Source organism: Sminthopsis crassicaudata, chromosome 2, assembly GCF_048593235.1.
Source record: "Sminthopsis crassicaudata isolate SCR6 chromosome 2, ASM4859323v1, whole genome shotgun sequence".
Classification (NCBI taxonomy): domain Eukaryota; kingdom Metazoa; phylum Chordata; class Mammalia; order Dasyuromorphia; family Dasyuridae; genus Sminthopsis; species Sminthopsis crassicaudata.
The window spans coordinates 377,397,920-377,422,125 of NC_133618.1; the positions used below are offsets into that span (position 1 = coordinate 377,397,920).

The window sequence follows — 24,206 nt, forward strand, 5'->3', positions numbered from 1 at the left end:
AAGGAATATTATGGCTTATCAATATTTAATATCATGGAATTTTATTTTATTTTTTTTTCTAAAAAACAGATTATCAGTAGCTTCTGTATCACTTTTTTTTTTAAAGCACAAAGAAAGGGTTTCTTTGTTTTGTAGAAAAGACTGAAGTTTGTTTGAAAATCTTTGTTACATGTCAGTGGTGATGTTCGGCATCTAATTTTTAATAAATCATAACTTTTTGTTGTGACTAAAATAATTGCATAATGGGATAAATATTTTTAAAATTTTAAATAGAATTTTATTCTATGAAAAATATAAGAAAGTTCATTAAAGGATTAGGAGCATTTGATTTAAAACTTAGTATTCTCTGTGTTTTACTCATGTGGTCCACTATTATTGTAAATTAGCAATTGAAAAAGAACCGAGATCTTTTATGTTCCTTTATGAATTAAGAAAAAAGAGAAGCCTGTTCAACTTTCTTTCTTCCCTTCTTAAAGTTCTCAAAAGTCAGTCCCCTATGTTTTTTTGCTCTTTTAGCTCCAACCTATCTTCCCAGCTTTATCTCTTAGTCTAATGGACTCCAGCCTAACTAGTGTTTTTTGAAATTGACATGTCATCTCATGTATCCTTTTATTTGTAAAAGCTATCTCATGTAACTAGAATGGATTCAATTCTCATATTCATTTCCCAGATTCTTTTATCTTCCTGCAGTGATACCACTTCTTCTGGGAAATCACTGTTCCCTTGTTAGTTTTCTCTAGTTTCGTGTTTGTTTTCAAATTACCTTATATATGCTTGTCTGTTAGTCTTTTATTTCAGTTAAATCTGTTTTAAATGCCTATATTTTCTGTTGCTGATATTATTTGTCATTTTTAGATTCATTGTTATTATCTATTAAGTGTTACTTTTATCTAAGCAACATTTAAACATTCTGCATATTTACCACAAATACATCAAAATCTGTTTTTTTTTTCCTATTTTCTCCATACATATGGTTTGTATATTACCCTAATAAAAACTGATAATTCAGATGGCTTTTCTTAGGGCAGAGCATTCAAATCAAAAGAAAATATATTTAACTGTTAAACTTGAAATTTTAGTAATTTCAGAAAATCTGTTAGTTTTTTTTTTTTTAAGACTTAACAATTAGACTTTTGAAAACACCAAAATAATCAAATAAAAACAAGTGATTTCTTAAGTATAGTTCTAAAATCACTTATTTAAAACTTTGGTTTTAATGTTAATTACAACCCAAACTCTTAAAAATTTTATTTAAGTTTTTAACTGTATGTATTTTGATAACTAAACAATATCTGATTAAGCAGTTCTAAGGCTTTCTAAACTCTCTAGTACAACAAATGCAATAGGAATTCTTTTCATTTAACTATAATAAATGTATTGCCAGAAACTTGCTTTCTGAGAAAAATCAGATCCATTTTCAAAATAGATATACTGAAACAGTACAGTAGCAAATAATCTGAAAATCTGCTTGGTGCATTACTTTTGACATTTGACTTTCATTTGAAAGATTGTTTCTTACATCACTTTTTAAGTTAAAGTTAAATTTCCCTTTAAAGTCCTACAAATATCAGTACATAAATAAGAAGTTATTTATTGTCTACTTTGTGTCCTGTTCTAGAGATATAAATATAAAACCTTGCTTTAATGATTTTTTTCCATAGTCTGTATCATTATAATAATTATGGTGTCTAGGATTTTCAAAGTTCTTTAAAAGCACTATCTCATTTTATCCTCACAAGACCCATAGAAAGTAGGTACTATCTACATCTCCAATTTACTGATAAGAATCTTAAGCCAACAGAAATTTAAGCACCTTGACCCCAGGATCATACAGTAAGAATTTGAGGTCTCATTTAAATCCATATTTTCTAAATTCCTGATCCTTGTGCTACAAAACTGCCTTAAAAAGTAAAACCCAAATTATTTTTATAATAATGACCTTTTAGTACTTGAAGTGGTAAACCTCCTCAGAATTCAAAGTGAATTCACAATACATCAAATATAAGTAAGCAATACAATTTATTTCTTGTTTTTCTAAAATGCAGATATTTTAATTCCTCATGAACTTGTTTTAAGAAGTAATTTTTATGAATGACTTTTTTATATCTTGGAAATTTTGGGAAATATACTCTCTCACCCCACTGCACTTGGAAATTGAACTATTCCACATAGCAACAATAACAAAATAATTAAGTGAGAAATCTGATAAAGGAAACACTTGTTTACAATATTCTATTTCTCCCTACTTCTGCGGTAAAAGGAGGGAGACATATTTCTTTAAATCTTTTCTACAAACAATATTTTTAAAATTATTCAGGATTCATGTTCTTTTTAGTGATTTTTAAAAATTTACATTGTTATATGTATTGTACCTTATGGACTTGAAATACGTGTTCTTTAAATCTCTGTTGTCTGTAAAAATAGCAGAAATTCTTTCATAGAAATTAAAAAGATCTGAAAAAATTTTGTGATCTTTTTTTTTGACAAATAACTAGTCTTATACAAATCTCTAATTCTCATGTTATTTACTTCTTTCAGACGGTTTTACTTAGAAAATACAAAACAGCAAGTATTTAAAATTACTATTAAACAAACAGGTGATACCTTCTATAGCAAAAAGTCTATTATTTCATTTCAGACATTACAATTATTGTTGTAAACACGTTTGGTGATCATATAAGCTGACTTATCAGTGACCTTTTTTTACTTGTGGCATAGTACAGTCTAGTTAAGCTGAGACTCCTACTGTTTAGGAGCTTACATACAGTCTTAAGATCTGATGTGAACACAGATGTCATATAAGGGATATATGGACAGGTGAAGAAACTCCATGAGGATTAAATACAGTTTTATAATGGTGAGTGAAGAGGAAATCACATATTTAGAGTGTGGTGCAGAAAAATGTTCATATTTCCAAATTAATCAGGGAAGATTTTTAGAGGAAAGGAGAACAGGAATGCTTGATGGGAGCGAATTAGGCCATTTGTGAATAAGGTTTAAAGAGAGAAGGTCAGACATGACAATGAGATCTATAAGAATTGTTTGGGGATCCCCAAAGGGACAAATTAGAGAGAACAGGAAATTAAAGGAGTAGCATGTTATTGGAATATAGGCAAAAATCATGATTTTTACAACTTTTTCTTGTTAAAAATACTTCCAATTAGATTATTTTTGCTTAGTCCATATTGTTTTATCATTTTCACTGCTTGTTTTAACAATATATAATTCTTATCTTACAAAGAAAATTTAACCACCTAACAGTAGCAAAGAGGATACAATTTTTAACAAACCAATGGAACTTTTTATAGCAACTTTTCTTTTAATAATATTTTAAGAAATTGTCTGTCATGGTGTGGATCAGAGGTGACTTCAAAGTAGAGATACTGCTATTGTTACTTGGAAAATATGGAATATATTTACTGCATGTTTCTTTTATATAGAGAAAGCAAACTGATGAATAAAAATCTCTTTTTTAAAAGTATATCAATGTGAATTCAAAAAGAATATGCATACTAACTATATTTTGGTACCCAGATGTCCCAAATGATATTTTTCTAATTTCAGCATCCAGCATTGTCTTCCACAGGGAGCTGTTTGACTTCTTAGACATCACTAATACTTGGTGAAATGGAACTCATGCTTGGATTATGACTCTAGAAGAGTGCACCTTGTTTAAAAGAAACATATTGACAGAGGAGGGGATTGTAGTATAATAATCTAAAATAAAGAAGATACTTTGGTGAGAAAATTCAGTCCCTGAGTAAGGGAAACATAGTATAATATATTTGGATGAGAATCACTAAAAGGAGGAAAAGAAAAGCAGTATTTCCTGGGGGACAAATGGGGATTAATAATTCAGATTACTTAAAAAGGAGAAATTGTCTATGGAATTTGGAAATTGGATCATAAACTTAGCATAGAAACGTAATAATGAAATTATTTAGACATCTGTTGGAATTTTCTTTGGTCATACCCTCATTTTCCCTTTGCTTCATCTTTTTCTCTTGTCGTCTTAAAAACAAAACAGCTGGTGGATTAGTGACTTGATTTAATTATAATTTTATCCTTCAAAAGGTAGAGGAAGTAACAAGGGGAACTGCAATTCTGGATCAAATTCTGATTTACAAAGAGCAACTGGTTACTGAAGTAGAAATTGCATGAACCTTGGCAGCAAGAGGGAGTGACCAATCTCTCCAAGTGCATAACAGAAGAGAGGAAGGATGGGCATGATCTGGCTTGACAAGCACCCTAAGTTTCGGGGAGAACAGATTTCAAACAGTACAAAGAAAGCATAAGTAGAACCTAAAGGGCTAATGTTTTTAGAGAAAAGCCCTCTCAAGATAGGAAATTCTCAAGAATGAAATTCTGAAGACACAAAAAATGGATTTCATTGACATGAAAGTCAATGCTGCCTAAAGAAACTAATGAGTATGTACAGGAACTTCACTGACCAACTGAGACTTTTATAGACATATATAGAAGATGGAAGCGAGAGAAGGTAACAGGACAAATACAGAACAGTACCACAGTCATGTAAGAGTAGTATCAGTAATATTAAATTTTTTATTTGTTTGTTTTCGATGATTGAGGCAAAAGGAAGATGAAAGAAATGATAGGACTACTGCTCATGGTGGATAGGAGAATAATGATAATAGATGATAGTGAAAAAGCTAAACTACTCAACTCTTATGTTGCTTCTGTTTTCTCTTAAAAGGAGAATGATCTTTGGACTGGGGAGGAAAGAACAAAAATGGTTTTCAAGGAGTAGAAACCCAAGATCAATGAGGAGATGGTAAGACAGCATCTAGCTGCCCTCAAGTTCAAGTCACTAGGCCTAAATGAACTACATTCTAGGGTTCTAAAAAATGACCAATAATATTGCTAAGCTGCTGTCAATGGTCTTTTAAAGATCTTAGAAAATAGGGAAAATACCATTAGGGTTGGAGGCAAATGTATCTGGTTTTGGAAAAAAGGGAAGAGGACAGACTAACTATAGACCTGTGCCATGACTTCTTTAACATTTCAAGACAAAATCAAGTTGAAGAAGTCCAATTTACTGCCCTATAATGTCAAGATTCCAGAAGTCCTCCTTCATCATAGGTTGGAGGTGACTCTGAGTTATAGAAGATTATGCCAAGAGCATACAGATTCTTGCAAATTTCTGCCATGCTGGAAAGGCTTCAGGTATGGTCCAGATTATAAATTATCTGCTTGCCAAGGACCAGTTTAGCTAAGTATAAAGAGACTCATTACTGGTAAAGTTGCAACAAGGTGATGAATTCTTTATTCATGACCACCCCAAAAAATTTCTTTTTATTCTTAGCAAAAATCTAGAATACATTTTAAGAGAAGTTTTATATTACCTTTTGGTTTTTGATAACAAATATTAACACTTTAAACATCTCTCTTAGAGAATCATTTCCCCCTTCAGTGTTGTCTAAGAGGAAACAGTATTCTTTATTAGTTTTCTAGGATGAAAATTGTTGATTACATTTCTTTAGACAGAGTTCAATTTCTTATTAGTGTTATTTCTGTTTAGTATTATTATTAATGTTTGTCTCTTATCTTTTATTAGAAGAGGAGTAAAAGATTGAAAGAAAGCTTACAAATCATTTATTCCAGTAATCTTGAATGGTTTGTGAATTCTTAGAGAAGCTGTGATCACTAAAAACCAGCATGATATCAAGAGTAATCATAACTATCAGAGTAGCCTCATTTTCCTTTTTGATAAGGTTGCTAGACTAGTAGCTCAAGAAATGTTGTGTATTCACTTTTCCTAAATTTTCCTAAAGTTTTTTAAAAAAAATTCTCTGTTCTTTTGCTTTTAGAAAAGAGTCACATGTTATTTGGAGAAAAAGCACAAAAAATATGAATTGTTCTTTTCGGTATTACCCCTAGTTCTAGGCTATAAGTTTTTAGTTTTCAATAGGGTAATAGTGATGATGGTAAATCCAAATGAATTTATATTCTTTAGGGCAGGATTTTAATGCTTATTTGTAGAACTGAAAATCTGTTTTTGCATATATATGTGTATGTATATATATATGAGATACATAATATATGTGAATATAGTAATACATATATATATATATGAAATTTCCCTGTATTTTCTCTATGGTACAATATTTACTATAATTGTGCTCACAAGGTGTATTTATTTGGGTAGATTGCTTTCCAAGGCTTCTCATTTTAAATCTATTTTGACAGACTTGATGAGGAGAATTAAATTGTTTTACAAAATAAAACTTTTTACTCAGGGAATTTTTAGACTGACACAGAATCACAGAGTTATAAGGGACCTGTGATCATTTAGTCTAAACTGTATTTCACCAAAAAAATCCATTTTTACAGTATTAACAAGTAACTATATGACTTTAACTTTGATGAGGGAACCCATTATCTACCCGAAGAGCTCTTTCTACTTTTGGACATTTCTGATTTTGGGGGAAGTTTTTCTTTATATCATATTACTATCTCCTTTTCTATTCTTTTTTCTGCCCTTCTCTTTCCCTGCAGGAAATCTTTTTTCTGAATTATAGCTCTTCAGGTAGATGAAGACAGTTGTCATGTTCTGCTTAAATCTTTTTCATGCTAAATATCATTAGTTCTATTAGTCAATCTTCATATGGCATGGTCTCCAGTTCTCTTACCATTCTAACTATTTATTTGTAATAGAGATCATTAATGTCCTTCTTAAAACGTGATGCCTAAAACTGAATGCAGTCCAGATTTGGTCAGATACAGGCAGATTCAGTGGGATTATCACCGCCTTCATTCTAAACACTCAGTGTAGTCTTCCATAATGATAATGTTATTTGTTTATAAAGTTCCTGCTACTTTTGCTTCAATCAGTACTTTTTAAAAATAGTGATTTTAACTAAGACACTTCATTTCTTTGCTTCAAGTTCCCTCATCTATAAAATGAGGAGGTTGGCTTAGTTCATCTCTAAAAATTAGGTAATTCAGTTAGTACTTATTAAGCTGCTGCTATTGTAACAGGAACAGTATTAGCAATTATACCTTTTGAATGCTGAAATTATCATACCTTGGGACTTAGAACTAGGAGCCACTAATGGGGCATAGAAATATATCAGATTCTCTGCTTTTAATTGAATTGGACTTATAAGAAAGCTCTAGGTAAAGGAGTCTTTTGTCATTCTGATGTTTTGTTTCTACGTCAGCTTTGCAATTCTTAGGCAAATATTGTCCTTATTCTGATCTGACTAGATTTTACTACAATGATATAGTTGGGTTGATTAGTGTAGGAGTCCAGCTTTAAAGCCTCTAGAACAAGGGCAATGGTGAAAAGAGGATATGGCAGACAGCTTCCCAGGAAAGCCATAGATTTGCTTATAGCCACATTTTAGAATATTTTTTCTTGTAAATTCCTTTGTCCTTATGGATTACTGTACTTCAATGAATTATAGAAGACCAATCATCTAATTTTGTTATTAAACTAATCAATTCATTTTATTTTCTACATGTTTTATGTTCTTTTTGACATCTTCATTTGCCAGAAATTCTCTCCTCCATTAAGTAGAACTCTTCCTTGGAACAAATAAGTACAATCAAGCCAAACAAATGAAAACATTGATTCTTTCTGAAAATATATGCCTTACTCCATATCTCGTCATACTTCATCATCAGTCCTTTGAAATTACAATTGGGTACTTCCTTGAGCATAATTCTGCAGTTTTCCAGTATTATTTTCCTTTATATTTTCAACTCATTTTAACAAGCATGTACTGAATGGTTACTCAGTAAATGTGTACTTAGAATCATACTGAAAATTCTGTTGGGGGTACAAAGTATTATTGCTTCCAAAGAATTTATAATCTTATTGAAAAAACAGGCTGTACACAAAATATATCAAATAATAGAAAAATAATATGGAGTAATATAAAAATCCATGTGTCTAAAAATCAAGTTTTTGGCAAAAATCAGGAAGAATGGATATTAGTATGGTTTAAATCTTAAAAGATTGATGGAATTTTGCTATCTAGAGAGTCAGAGTAAAAGAGGAAGTTAAGCACTTGAAAGCATGAACTGAAGATGGATTAAGAAAAAGTCAGATAAATATTAAAAGGAAAAAAGAAATCTATTAGATTTATGATTGTGAGGTCAGAAAGATATTAGAAATTTTGAAGGAATTCATAGGATATCATAGCAAATAAGGTATTTTATGCTTCAGTAGAAAAGATTTTTAAAAGGCTATGTTGAAGGTATTTTATTGTTTTGTTTTTTAGTGAAAAGTGAATCCATAACATTCTGGGTATTTCAGTATTAGGAACACTTTTATAAATAGGAACTTTGGTAGACAATTGTCCAACTTTATGTATATTCTCAACTGTTTTCTCTTTTTGTTCCTATTTTCCTCATATCTTTCTTATGCTTGGGGATTCCCTTAATTAAAAAATTATAATTTGCATAATATAGTTCCCTTATAAATTTCCTTTTGCGTCTATAGCCTATGGTCTTTAATTTGGGTGTGACTTTCTTAAAAAAAAAAAAAAAGGTAAAATGTAGTATCTTATTCCATCAGTAGACATGTCATTTAACTCAGATTGTATCTGCATATCTCAAGATGAGCTAGTTTGTAATTTTTTAAATAAAGACTAGATATACACTAATAGGTATATTGTGGAATGGATCTCATTTAGATACAGTTTTGAGATCTGATGCCTTGTAATCTGTAGTTTATACAAGAATGGTGATTAGGAAAAGACCAGAAAATAGCAGAAAAGTATGCTAATATTATACCTTCTCATCCACTTCCTCCTTTTGAATCTTTGCCCATTCTTCCCATTCTTCCTAATCTTCCACTTTGGGATTTTCCTTCAAGGCCCAGTTCAATTGTCATCTCTTGTTGGAAGTGTTTCCTTATCTCCTAGTTGTTAGAATTCTTTTCCCTCCCTTAAAATTTTTTTTTATATTTACTTCCCTTTATGGTTTGTAGTTACCTAATGATATACATATTATTTCCTCCCAAAAGAAATGAAGATCAGAGACTATTTCCTTTTTTGTCTTTATATCCCCAGCGATTAGGGATCAGCTCTTTTGTATTCAGTCAGGCTACTGATTTGTCAGAACAATGATCAAAATTATTCGAACTGTAGAAGTAATAATGAAAAAAAGATACAACATGTAGTTAAAATTACTCAATCCTAAACTATTTAAGCAATTAATTGATAATGGAAAATGATAATGGACAACAATAATTTTACAAAAGACATTTGCCATTACAAGGAGACTAGAAGAACCCCCAAAGCACCTTAGTTAATAAATCCTTGACTTACTTGCCAAGCAAGAATATAAATTCATTATATAAAGTCGTAGAATATAAACTCATTCATAAAATCTGATGGGGGAGGCTGATGGATGATTATAGGCAATTTTGCCTTGTAAAGCATAGAAAAACAATAGCAGGTAAAATCAATTTAAAGAAAGCTTAGCAGGAAGCCAACTATGCAAAGGCTTCCTGAGGGTATTTAACAATGAGAACAGTAAATGGAAGATTTTTTTTTTTTAAACCTATCAAAATCAATAACACCACACTGGGGCTCTTATATCAAAGCCTGAGATATGAGGGAGAAATGTCACTAAGGAGGAAAAAGGCTCAGAAAGTACCTGGATTGGATGCAGGTTATAAAAGAAGTTATGTTGGGTGCTGAATGCGACATAATTGTGAAATTCTGAGGGATCATTATAGGTTGGATATTGGCTTATAATTTTGGAGCTGAGGCCCTCTAGTTCAATCATCTTGTATGTGAAGGAGGAAAAGATATACTAAAGATGGGGAAAACATCTCTGACTTAGCTAATATTGGGGAAGGAGGGAGATAACCAAGAAAACATCAATTATATGCCTATAAAATTTTCCATTGTAATGTCTTTGAGATTCTTCTGTACACAGATCTAGGACATTCCTGTTGAAGGTATTGTACAATAGACCACATTTCTGTAATGTCACAATTACTTGAAATATGTTGAGAATACATGATTCCATCAAGCTTATTATTTGCTAATTATGAAAAAAAGGTTTTGATTTGGCATAGAAAATGTGGTCTCAAAGGCTCCCTTTCAATAAGATGTCTCTCTTCCTATACATCAAAAATATTAGAGATCCTTAGAAAAATTACAAAAATAACAGTTCAATCCCCAACAATAAGCTAGTTATAAGAACAGGGAAAAATGTATGCTTGTGAAAAGTTTTGGCATTTTGATGGAGGATATCTAGCACAGAATCTAAGTTGAAAAAGAATTTCCTAACTTAGGTTATCTAGTTGCTTCTCTTTGTTGATGGCATTGTGCTGGGCACATCAACTTAGAGGACACTGCAGTCCCCTGAAGATATATAATCACTTGAGTTTTATCTGACTTGATCAAAGACTAAGGGGGTAAAGGTATTACAGATTAATCTGAAGTTGGATCCATGTCTTTGGAGCAAACATCCAAAAACCAACATCATAAATTCATTTGAAAATAATCCCAAGTACCTAGGATGTAGCAGACATTTAATAAATATTTGCTTGAACTTTTTTAGATGATTGTACAATTGATTTTGTTAGGTAACTTGAAGCTGCCTGTCGTAAATGTTGTTCATTAATCACTATTATTCTGACCTCATGACTTTTATATTTTTTCTAGTAAAATACTTTTACTATGGGTAAATTACAATTGTAAATAAAGTTTAATATTTGGAATTTTCCTTTACAACTGATCTCAGGAATATTTTGCCTAGTTATTCAAAGGTATATCATAGAGATGTGAGGACAAATTAGAATGGACATATTTTTAAAATACCTTGAAGGCAAATATGTTAGGTTTTGGCACAAGAATAGATGTTTGGAATGAAGGTCAGTAGTTAATAAGTAATTGTGAGGTTTTTTGATTGAGACCTATGGCATAGGGCAGTGGTCCTCAAACTTTTTAAGTAAGGGGCCAGTTCACTGTCCCTCAGACTGTTGGAGGGCCGGACTATAGTAAAAACAAAAACTCACACCGTCTCCTCCCCTCAGCCCATTTGCCATAATCCGGTAGGCCACATAAACGTCCTCAGCGGGCCGCATCTGGCCCGCGGGCCGTAGTTTGAGAACCCTTGGTATAGGGCATTGCCTACCCAATAACATAATTGAGGAAAGATAGAATGTAGGGGTATGAAAAGATGATAAAACACTTCTATGTTCAATATATTGTTTTGAGTTGACTCTAAAACATTCAGTTGAACTGATATAAATAGTATCTCAGTAGAATACCATGTAGGGAATCAAGAGTAAAGACAGTAAAAACCAAGAAAGTAGTTGGAAGAATAGAGCCCTAAGGATTGACTTAACCTAAATAATAATAATTTTAATTGGTGATTACTGTGAGACAAAGTACTGCCTTTGTTATATTCTGTATTCATGAATTAGTGGCTATCTCTTGCAGTGAGAAATCAGCTCTATCAAAATATGGAAGAGAAACACTTTTAAAAATGCTTTCTTAGACATAGATGCACTGACTGATGGAACGTCAAATCATTTGCAGAACTACTGGGAGAATGATAAGGCAGATCATTTGTACAATTGTTGTCAGAAGGATCTGAGTAAAAGATGTCCTATTAATTATTTTTATATATTTATAATCATATATATGTTATATATAAAAAATCATGTATAATCAGCAACACTGATTGATTCTTTATTGCTTCTGTGTAGTTAAATTGAATGAGATTCATTCCTAAAGAAAATAGTTTTTCTAAAGTGATTTGGTTGTGGGTTTTATGCCAAATGATGAAGACTCTTTGCTATAATATTCTTTTCTTTTTCATTGTTACTAGTTATTATTAACTTGAATTTAGCAAAGCATGCCTCATTTTTATAATTCCTCTAGAGAGTGATATAGCAAATTATACAATTTTATTAAACCAGTGACCACTTTGCCCCAATAGATTTGTTGATATTTGACCCACTAATTCCTTAGGATCAAATGATTTAGTCTCTATTTAAGTTTTATGTTTGAATCATTTTTTTTTCAAAGCTCCTATGTTGATTATAGGTTATATTATATTGTGGTCAATAAAGTTTATATTTAAGGTTCCTTTTTTTTCTTCATTTGTCCATCAATATATGATTTTTAAAAAATTAATTTATTAATTTTATTAATTTTTACAAAAAATTTATGCATAGGTAATTTTGCAGCATTGATAATTGCAAAACCTTTTGTTCAACTTTTCCCCCTCCTTCCCCCCACCCCTTCCCCCAGATGGCAGGTTGATCAATACATGTTAAATATGTTAAAGTATAAATTAAATACAATATGTGTATACATGTCCAAACAGTTATCTTGCTGTACAAAAAGAATCAGACTTTGAAATAGTATACAATTAGCCTGTGAAGGAAATCAAATAAAAATTAGATAAAAATATAGGGATTGGGAATTCTATGTAGTGGTTCATAGTCAACTCCCAGAGTTCTTTCGTTGGGTTCAGTTCATTACTGCTCTGTTGGAACTGATTTGATTCATCTCATTGTTGGATAGGGCCACATCCATCAGAATTGATCATCATATAGTATTGTTGTTGAAGTATATAATGATCTCCTGGTCCTGCTCATTTCATCAGTTCATGTAAGTCTCTCCAGGCCTTTCTGAAATCATCCTGTTGGTCATTTCTTACAGAACAATAATATTCCATAATAATCATATACCACAATTTATTCAGCCACTCTATGATCAGTTTTTGTAAAGTTACCATGTAGTACATCTGAAAAAAAATTATATATATATACATATATGTTTATTCCTTTTTATTCCCATTCAGTAATTGTCAGAAATCTATCATATCTAGTTTTTCTAAAATATTATATATGTCCTTAACTTCTTTTTTGTTTGATTTATCTAAGTTTGAAAGGTGTATATTGCTGTTCTTAACTATTAATAGCTTTGTTATCAATTTTCCTCTGTAATTTGATTAATTTTCCTTTAAAGTCTTTTGCATTGAGTTCATCTTAAGTATTAATATTTATTACATTGTGTATGATTAAGTATAATGTCATTTTATTAGTGGGGGTTTTTTAATCATACTTGTTTTTATTTTTACTTTGTGTGCTCGGATTGCTTCTGTATTTTTTTGACTTTCTCTGGAACATCATAAATTCTATTCCAACCCTTCTTTTTAACTGTACGTGAAACTTTTTTACATGTGTTTGTCAACAATATGTGGATTTTTCTTTCTAATCCGTTCTATTATTCTTTTCCGTTTTATAGTTGAGTTCATCATGTTCACAGTCATGGTTATGCTTGTTAATTGTGTGTTTCCTTTAATATCTTCTTACATTTTTACCTTTCTTTATTCCCACACCTCTCTTTACCAAGAGGAAGGTGGTAAAAAAGAAGGCACATAATAAAGACCAGTGAACAATAATTGAAAAAACCTACTTCTGCAACCTTTTCTCTCTTCTTTTCCTCTTAATAACAGGTTCTTATTTGTTTTCTTTACTTTTAGACCCATGAGCCAACCTCTCAAGTTGAAATTTGTTTTGATTGTGATTAAATATTCCCTCCTCTATACTATAAGATACTTAATATGTATGGGAATGCCTGCCATCTAGGGGAGGGGGTGGAGGGAAGGAGGAGAAAAATTCAGAACAGAAGGGAGTACAAGGGATAATGTTGTTTAAAAAAAAAAAAAAATTACCTATGCATATGTACTGTCAAAGAAAATGTTATAATTATAAAAAAATTAATAAAAAAAAAGAAAATAAAAACAAAAAAACAAACAAAAAAAATATTCCCTCCTCAACTCTATCTTCTCTCTTAAATGTTCTCTCCCTCCTCTCCAACCTGTCTTATTTCCATTTCCTGAAGAGTTTAATAATTTCCACACTAAACAATGTGTATGTGGGTAGATGAGTGTGTGTGTGTGTGGGGGGGGGAGTATTTGTGTTTTCAACCCATCTCTATTTGGTTTAGATACAATTTAAGTTTACCTGATAATTGTAAACTCCTCCCCTCTCCTTCCACCAAAACACATTCCTTTAAGTTTTTGCATCTTTTTTGAGCATCCTAATTATGAGAAACAGCAATTCTATTCCTCCTTCATTTTTTCCTCATGTATTTATTTTTTCCTTCCTTTTCTCTGCTTTCTTAAAAACATCACAATTGAACAAAATTACCCTTGGCCTTCTATTTGTCTCTCTCTATCAAAGTTCATTACATTAGAATATTGAAGGGACACATCAAACTCTCTCTCATTAGACACTTCACCATTATTTAGGTCCTTCCAGTTGTTCAAATGTATTTGCTTTTTTAGATTTCTCTTGACTCCCATCTTTGCATTATAAAGTATCTATTCAGGTTTTGTCCTTTCTTCAGCAATGCATCACAGTCTTCTATTCCATAAAAGATCTATGTTTTTCCCATGAATTTTACTTTTCAACTACGCTATTTTCTGTTGTAAGCCTCTTCCTTCACTTTCCAAGTCTTACCATGTTTTTCCTAAATCAACTAGCTTATCATTTCCTTACCATGGCAGTATTATATTGGATTGGAACCCAATTATATCCTATTGGAGTTTTTCCCCAATTTTCTGCATTCCTTTTTATTCTTAGACACATGGGTTTTATTTATACAAAAAAATTTAATTTAAAATAATCAAAATTATCCTTTTTATATTTCAACAGTGCACTCCTTTACAATATAGTTTTTCTGATACTGCTGAATATACTTCTTTAATATTTTTTCATTTCTTTAAAGTTCCTGACCTTTTACTCTTCCAAATGAACTTTGTAATCATTTTTTAGTACAGTAAATTATTTTTTAGTAATCTAATTAGGATGATAATGAATAACTAGATTAATTATGTAAAATTGTCATCTAAAAATTATATTTGTTTTACTTATCATTGAACTATATAAGTATTATTTCAGTTATATAGATCTGAATTTATTCATATAAAAAGTGTTTTTAGATTTATGTTCGTATAGTTCCTATGTCTGTTTTGGTAACTATATACTCTGGTATTTTATACTCTTTAGTTATTTTAATGATCTAAATCAATATAATTTCTCTATTTTTTCGCTTTTGATTAAATCTATTTTTAACTTTAACTTTGCTTGAGATCATCATTACTATCCCTCCTTTTTTTTTTTTAAACATAATAAATTCTACTTCTGTCCTTTATTTTACTTGGTTTCTAGAATTGCCAGTATATTGTTATTGAATTCAAGTTTTTAATCTGCTGTCCATTTCTGTTTTAAGGGTAAATTCATCCTATTCTAAGATACAATTACTTCTTATAATTTTGCCCTTCCTATTTTTCCTCACTGTCTTCACTCTATTTACCTGATCTCTCTTCACTCCTCTGCTTTACTTCTTCCTATTACCTTGTCCTCCTGTTGTTCCTTAATCTACCCACCTCTTTAAAAGTCCCTTCCTTATTCGCTTCCCCAACCCTGTCCCTATACTCTTTCTGAATTTAGAAGACTTTTATATTCTTCTAGATATATATATTGTTCCCTCACTTCCCCTCACCGCCATTAGCTTCGTTTATATCGGTTTTTCCTTTTGTGCCTCATTTGTATGAGATAATTACTCCTTCTTTCTATCCCTTCACTTTAATTTTTTTAGAATCACCTTATCATCCTCAGCTCAGCCAGAGAAAGCCTTTCTTTCAAGCTACACAAATAATAATTTAGAGTACTGTTGATATTTTCACATATGTAAAGAAAACTATTCCACCTAATTGAGTCCCTTATAATTGACCTTTAATATTTAACCATATATATCTCCTGAATGTTATATGTCAAATTAAATTCTTGGGTTTACAAAAATCTGAATTTTTTCAATTTGTTAAATGTCCTTTTTGGGTTGTGTTTTTTTGTTTTTGTTTTTTCCTCCCCCGGATTATACTTAACTTTGTTGAGTCAGTTAGTTACCCTTGGTTGTAACCCTAGCTCTTTTGTTCTGTGGAATATAGTATTCCAAGATGTTCCTTAAATGTTGTGGTTTCTAAGTGTTTTGTAATAGTTATTAAAATGCCATAATATTTTTAAAAAAATTTTTTTTTCTTATTGCTTCCAGTATTTTCTCCTTAACTTGAAGTTTTGAAACCTGGTTATAATGTTACTGTAAGTTTTCCTCCTGGGAATTTTTTCCGATGGTGATTGGTAGGGTGGGTTTTTTCTATTTCTGCTTTGCCTTCTTATTATAGAATTTCCTTGATAATTTTTTTTATTTATGTAAAGATAATTTTAATCATTTTTCAAGTAATTATTTCTCCTCAATCTTTTCTCCAAATCAGTTGTTTTTTTAATGAGATGTTTCACTTTTTCTTCTATTTTTTTTTCATTCTTTTGATTGTGTGATGTCTAGAACATCATTAGCTTCTCCTTGCCAAATCTACTTTTCAAGAAATTATTTCCTTTTTTAAGTTTTTGACTCTCTATTTTAAGTTAGTTGATTTTCTTTTCATACTTTTCTTGACATTTTCTTAGACTGTTCTTATTTTTTTTCCTAATTTTTCTTGTCTTATTTGGTTTTTAAAGCCTCCATTTAACATATCTCATTGAAAACAGAGTGTCTTTTTTAGGTATTTTTATCTTCTTTATAGGAACTCAGATTTTCTCTATCCCCATAGTAATAATAAAAATTCTCCTTTGCTTACTCATTTGTATTTATTTTTTGTTTTTATTTTATTTTTAAGTTATTAGTGTAATCAAGTTACAGTCCCAAGGTATGGCAAATAATGTTCAAGTCTCAGGTTCTTCTCATTGTTATCTTATGAGCTCTGTCTCTGAGCCTAATCTTGGAGTTACCTCTTCACTCCAGAGCCATGGCTAGGGTCTCCAGCTACATTGTCCTACAAATGATCTTGCACCTCATGGTTCCTCTTGTGGTTGCACACTACAGCTATTCACTGTGTCCTAGAACTAAAACCAGAGACTCTGCTCTCTCACAAGTTCCCAGAGCCCACAAGATTCCCACCCTTTGCTCCTGCATTCACAAGTGTGTGCTGGCTCCTCCAGGATCTCCAGACCCCAACAGTCTGTTCAGCACTCTGGTGCTTGGTATACCTCTGTAGTGGAAGGTCTTTTTGGTCTTCTCTTACTCAGTCATGAGATCTCTTACACTCTGCCTGCCTCAAACTGCCTCTCATCCAGCTGCCCCCAGGGCTGGTTGTTGATTGATTCTGCAGAGTTGGATTTTAGGTGTTTGCACTTCACTCTGCCCTACAGGTCCTAGATGTCTGGTCTTTGCCGATGTTTTCTTAAATTGTCTTAGAAGACAAAAGTTTTGTCTTTTTTTTTTTTTTTTTTTTTTTTTTTTTTTTTTTTTTTGTGTGTGGAGGAAATTTGGAGAGCCAAAAGTTTTCTGATCTTTTCTGCCATCTTCCCAGAATCCTTTCACAAGCACCATTTTTTGTAAGAAGCTTTTTCTGATCCCCACAATTGCTAGTGTCCTCATTTTAAACTATTCTCTCTATATATTTATATCTACTAACTTTATATTTATGCTGCAAATGTTTCATGTACTTGTTTCCCATTCAATTGTAAGTTCCTTACAAGAAGTAATTAGAAGAAAATAATTGCTGATTATGCTTGTTGATTTCTAATACTTGTTGATTAATTCTTTGATTCCAGTTCCCAATCTGTGGCTATGCTATCCTGATTAGTAAGAGCTTACTTTCTGGAGTTCACCCTGGATACTTGACCATACTTCTTCATTTTTCCTACCATCTTATCCTATTTCAGGAGTAGAAACTGTATTTTTAGATCATAACTAGATTATTAGTCCCTGCCCTGGGGCCATGGTATTCTGATTGGTCAGAGTTCACTGTATTTATCTGGCCCCAGCAAACCAACCATGTTTTACTACCACATTCCTGATATAACCACAACTTCCCAAGTTAACATCTAGCCGCCTTTTCCCACCTGAGGCCTTGCTGGCCTCATTATAACATTTACCATATCTAACTGGTTCCACCAAGCTGTTCATATTTTCACTCCCATATTCCTGCTGTGCCAGGATACTTTTGTTATACCTACTCTTTCCTTCTCAGCTCTTGCAGAGTAATCGAATCCATACTAATATTGCTTCAGAAAAGGATGTGTCAAGGGCCTGACTGATCTCCAGATACAAACTCCTGGCCTTCCAAACTACTCCTCTAGATGTGATGTCACCTCTATTACAATGAAAGTTCCTTAAATACAAGAACTTTTCTTTGTTATTTTTATTTCTAATTCTTTTCATAGTGCTTGGTAAATACTAAGTGCTTAATGTGTTCATTTACTCATTTCTAGGGAATTACTTCTTTATTTTGCTGATCTCTTTCATTATAGCAACAAATAACCTCTCTGGTAAGCATATGCTTCATTTGATATAATCAAAAGATTGTCAAATACGTTTATCACTTGTGTTTTATCTTTCAAGAAATTTTGTACAGTTTTGAAATTTGCATGAAATGTGCCTTTAGAGAATCTTACTCTAATAGTCATAGATGTGACCCTGGGTTTTTGAAAGCTTTATTAGTGGAATATAAACTCTTAAAGGTTTTAAAATGCCAAAAAGGCATTGAGTTGACTTTTTAAAGGTCATCTTAACTAAGTACTGGGAGACTCAGCATCAGTAGTCTGCCCACTTGATGATGGATCTTTTTCAAATAAAGCTATACAAATTTCTGTATCAACAGTACTAAATAGTTAATCCTCTTTATATACAAAGAGCATAGGATATGAAACATTTCCTTATGATTTACTTAGAAATGTTCTGAATCACCTGAATTAATTAAAAGTAGTCATGGCTTATGTGCTTTGTTAAAACTGTTAATGTTATTCATGATTGTGATTTTTAGGAAAAAGGATGGAATGGCTTCCAGCCTTTATAAATTTATATCATATATTAAATTCAGCCATTATTGAAATCTGTTACACTTTGGCTATTTGAATTGTAATATGTACTTTAAACTTTTAGTTCTCTAGATGTAACTGTGTTTAAAAAAAAAAAAAAACAAAAAACTTTGACATTCATGGAAATCTTCTATATTGATTTCTGAATTAGAAAAATTATAAAAAATGTTCCTATGTAATATAATAGCTGTTTCATACTGTTTTTCTCTTAGTGACTGTAATGGAATCTATTAGCTTTTTTTCTCTGTAATTACTGATGATTTTTTTTTCACCTTGGTATTACTGAAATATGCCATATTTCACAGTGTATTTAAAAATAACTGAATTTTCAGTTAGTTCAAAATTCAGTAGCTAATTTTCTTATGTATTTCAGATATATGAAGCATGTTATTTTTTCAGCTTACCCAATTATTTCTGACTTGAAGTGCATGACAGTAACTTAAATATGTGAACAATAGTTGATTATAGATAGTAATATTAGTACTTTATATTCCCTTTTCTTCTGTCTCATTGTTTGAGCCTCTCAAGATAATTCAGAGTTCTGATGCTGTTTAATAGTCTCTAAGTCAATCCTTTGTAGTTTTGTATCATTCGCAACTTTTATAAGATTAACTTTTATATTTTCATCTACATCTTTGATTTTAGAATAGGTCAAAGACAAGAGTCCTGTGGCTAGTGAACTTTCAAGTTGACATCAGCCACATTAATCAACATTTTTTGAATACAGTATGAGTTTGTCCTTGATGTTATTGCTATTGCAAGTTCTTGAGAATGGGAAATGACATGATGAAATTGGAAGTTTATATAAGCAAAAATATAGTTTTTGAATTGTAGAATATAGTAAGTTGAATTGCAAGAATCTGGGCTCAGGAATATCATTGAAGTTGGCAATATGGATATAAGAGAATGAGGACTTGGATTATATTATATTAGCATTAGTAATAGAGGGATAGCAGAGCCATAAGAAGAAAGAGCAACATTTGATTTCAAATTGATATCTCTGGTTTTAAACTGTAGAAAAGACCTTTCACTAAAGTCCTAATTGGTTGCTTCATTGTGGTATGAAATTGATGGTAAATTCTTGAAGTCTATATAGGCAATGTATAGACTTCTAGGTCTTACCTGCCTTCAGGTATCAGCCTGTGTTGGATTGTGATATACTAAGGACCAGTTAAGAGAGAAGCCTCATTTTGCTAACTAAAGGAAGATTGATTTTTTGCTCATAATAACTTTTAAAGATCTGCTGATTTATATTAGAGCTGTGGTTTGCCTTGGTGGAAAGAATGCCCACAAAAATTATACTGTACAACTCTGAAGAACTGAATTAATTAAAGACACAGAAAAGAAGCTGTGGTTAACATTTCATATATAACTATCAAACTTACATAAAAATAAAAAGCCATACTAAAAAAAATCATCCTATTTTACTTTTTTGGTTAACATTTTGATTCAGTTCTGGATACCATATTTTAAAAATAAATTAACAAATGAGAACATGTTTCAAATTATCGTAACTAAATTTAGAGTTTGGGAAACTATTATATAAAAAATAGTTCAAAGAAATAGCAGTGTTTTAGTTTAAAGAGAAGACAATTTGGGGCAGCTAGGTGGCATAGTGGATAGAGTACCCTGAAGTCAGGAGGACCTGAGTTCAAATGTGATCTCAGACACTTAACACTTCCTGGCTGTGTGACCCTGGTCAAGTCATTTAACTCCAATTGCCTCAGCAAAAAAAAAAAAAAAAAAAGACGACAATAATGACAATTTTAAGGAAGAGGACAGGTGATAGCCTTTCAAATTTGAAGGTCCACTTCATCCTTCATAGATCATCTCTTTGCCCATAGAAGCATTCTCCAGTGGAACACTCTCTCACCATCAAAACAAGGCCTCCTTTCTTTCTCTCTCTTTTCAGTTTTTCCCCATTACTCCTCATCTACTTCCCATAGGCTCTTCTTTTTCTGAGACCATAGGAGTCACCTTCTCATTACTGCTAGTTGGTTTCTCCTTGGCTCCTCACCAATTTCTTTTTCCCCCTCCTTTTCTTGTGCTCCTATGTTGCAATATAGTTCCATGAAAAAAAAAAAATTATTCACTTGTAGACACGGTATTGCTAGGTTCTGTCTTTAAAGTCTTATTCCTGCTTCTTCACTTTGAATCTCTACCAGATTTCTGCCTTCACTTTTGTCTCCATGTGTACATTTAGGAAAAAAGTCCCTACTCACTCTGTTGCCACTCTGTTGCTGTTCTTGACTTCTGCATTTATTCACTTGTCCTACGAGTTTCTTTTGCTTAGGGTATTTAAGAAGCAATAATCTCTTAATTCTGACTTACTTTTTAAAATATTTCAAATGCCTCTTTATTTTTGAATGTTTGTCTTTTTTTCAATGTTTGGTGCAGCTCAGATTTTCTGGCAAATTAACCCTGAACTGCACATTGCGCTTCACTGTTCTTCAGAACACATTATTTCATTCCCTCCAATGTTTTCTAGTAGGTGCAAAATAGTCTTGCATTATTCAAATGTTCTGTCTCTTGTATTTGAAAATCTTTCTTCTAATTACTTGTAGAATGTGTTTCTGAACTGATTTTTTTTTCAAATTTTTTGACATTTTTATTTAAAATTGTTCTAAATTCCATCCCTCTCCCTCTTCCTCCTCCTTTTCTGAGATGATAAGCAAATATAAGTTATGTGTGTGCAATTATATAAAATATTAGTCTTTTTTCTTTTACCATGAATACTCGAATAAAAGAAAAAAATTTTTAAAAGTGAAAAATAACATGCTTCATTCTGTATTTAATCAATATCAGTTATCTTAGGAGAAGACCTTAGTCATTTACAATTTTTCATTTGAACAGTATTGCTGTTACTTTGTACAATGTTTTCCTGTTCTGTTTACTTCACTATGTATTAGTTCATGTTAGTCATTCCAGGTTTTTCTGAAATCATCCTACATGTCATTTTTTTATGGCATAATAATATTTTATTACATCATATGCCACAGCTTGTTCAACCATTCCCCAATCCCTTTTACTTCCAATTCTTAACTACCACAAAAAGAGCCTCTTTTTTATATATGTTTGGGATATAGACATAATATTGGTATTGCTGGATCAAAGGGTATGAATTGTTCTCTAGAATGGCTGGGTTAGTTCACAACTCCATCAACAATGCATTAGTGTTCTAGTTTTTCACATCATTTTAAACATCTAGCATTTTCCCTTTTTTTGTTACATTAGCAACTCTGATAGGTGGAGGTTGTACTTCAAAATTCTTTTGATTTATATTTTTCTATCAAAGTGAATTAGAGCATTTTTTCATATGACTAGATATAGAATAATAGATTTCTTTGTCTAAAAATTGTCTGTTCGTGTCCTTTCATCATTTAGCAATTGAGGAATGCCTTCTATTTTTGCGCATTTGATTGAGTTTTCTATATATTTAAGAAATGAAGCTCTTAATTTTTGTACCCTGCATATGCTTTTTATATGTTTATTTAGCATATATTTTCCCACTTAATTGTATTTAATTTTTTTCCAATTACACATATAGTTTTCAGCATTCATTTTTTCCATTTATTTGATATTTTAATTTTCTTAGTCACATGTAAAACATTTTTTTTAAACTTTTGAGTTCCAGATTTTGTCTTCCGCCCTTCTCCCCCATTAGAATGCGCATGTGAAGTTATGCAAAGCATTTTCAATAAAAGATATGTTCTGAAAGAAAATAAAGATCTTCCCCTTTCCCACCCCGCCCCCCAAAAAACCCTCAAGAAAAATAAAGTTTAAAAAAAATATGCTTCTATTATATTTGGACACAACCAATTCTTTCCCTGAGTATAAATATTTACTTTTATATGATTCTGAGTTCCAAATATTTTCTCCCTTGCTCCTTCTCTCTGCCCTTCCCCATGATAACAAGCAATCTAATATAGGTTATACTTATACAGTCATGTACAATTTAATACATTTTCACATTAATCGTGTGAAAGAAAAATCAGTACAAAGGAGAAAAACTATGAGAAAGAAAAAAAAATAGAAACAGAATACTTCAATCTACATTAATACTCCTTACTTCGTTCTCTTGTGGATAGCATTTTCCATCATGAGTCTTTTTGAATTATCTTGGATCGTTGTATTGCTAAGAGGAGGCTTTGCTTAGGGTCTTTGGTGGGTCAGTGTCTATCATAGTGATCATCTCACATTGTTATTATTACTGTGTCCAATGATTTTGGTTCTGCTCACTTCACTCAGCATTAGTTCATGTAAATCTTTTCAGGTTTTTCTAAAATTTATTTGCTCACTATTTCTTATAACATAATAGTTTTCTATTACATTCATATACCATAACTTGTTGAGCCATTCTCTTAATCAATGGGCATCCTTTCAGTTTCCAATTCTTTGTCATCTAAAAAAGAACTGCTGTAAGAAAATTTGTACATGTGGGTTCTTTTCCCTTTTTATGATATCCAGCCTACTAATGATACTGCTGGATGAACGGGTATGCACAGTTTTATAGCTTTTGGGGCATAGTTTCAAATTGCTTTCCAGAGTGGTTGTATTAGTTCACAACTCCACCAACAATGCATTTGTGTTCCAATTTTATCACATTTTCTCTAACGTTTACAAATCATTTTCCTTTTCTGTCATGTTAGCCAGTATAGGGAGTGTGAGGTAGTTTTAATTTGCATTTTTCTAATTGAGTGATCTAGAGAATTTTTCCATATGACAAAAAATGGCTTTTATTTCTTCATCTTCAAACTATCTGTTCATATACTTGGACCATTTATCTGTTGGAAAGAGAGATATTTGTTGCAAATTTTTCCTCCATTTTATTGCTTTCATTTCAATTTTGGTTGCTTTCGTTTTGTGTATGCAAATTATTTTGTAATTTTATATAATCAGAATTAAATATTTTGCATTTTGTTTTCTCTGACAGATAGATTTCCCTTCTGGCTTGTATTGGGAGTGGGGAATGGGAACCTCCCCACTGGCCTCTCCTATTTGTGGGGCTTAGCTGTTAGCCTACTCCAAGGGTGAGACCTTTCTGTTGAATAAAGAAGTAGCGATAGGATTAGATAAAGCTTGACTACCATATCCAGGAATGCTGGAGGAGAGGTACCTGGCATAAAGTCCTAAATCAGAAACAGGCTGGGGATATAAGTAAACAGAAGAAAGTATTAAACAATGAAAAAATACTAGGGGTCATGAGATATCCAAGAAATAAAAACTAAAGAAGAGATGCTCAGCAATATGCAGGATTTAAATCATTGACCCTTATAAGCACTGGAGGGGAAATGAAGCAAAGTATCAAAAATAATACTGTATA

At 31.6% G+C, this 24,206-nt stretch overlaps 1 protein-coding gene across 9 annotated transcripts in view; it reads left to right on the forward strand.

Moving 5' to 3' along the window:
• The window catches only part of SETD3 (SET domain containing 3, actin N3(tau)-histidine methyltransferase), a 109,866-nt gene that overhangs the window by 36,997 nt on the left and 48,663 nt on the right, over positions 1 to 24,206 (forward strand). The window lies entirely within an intron of this gene.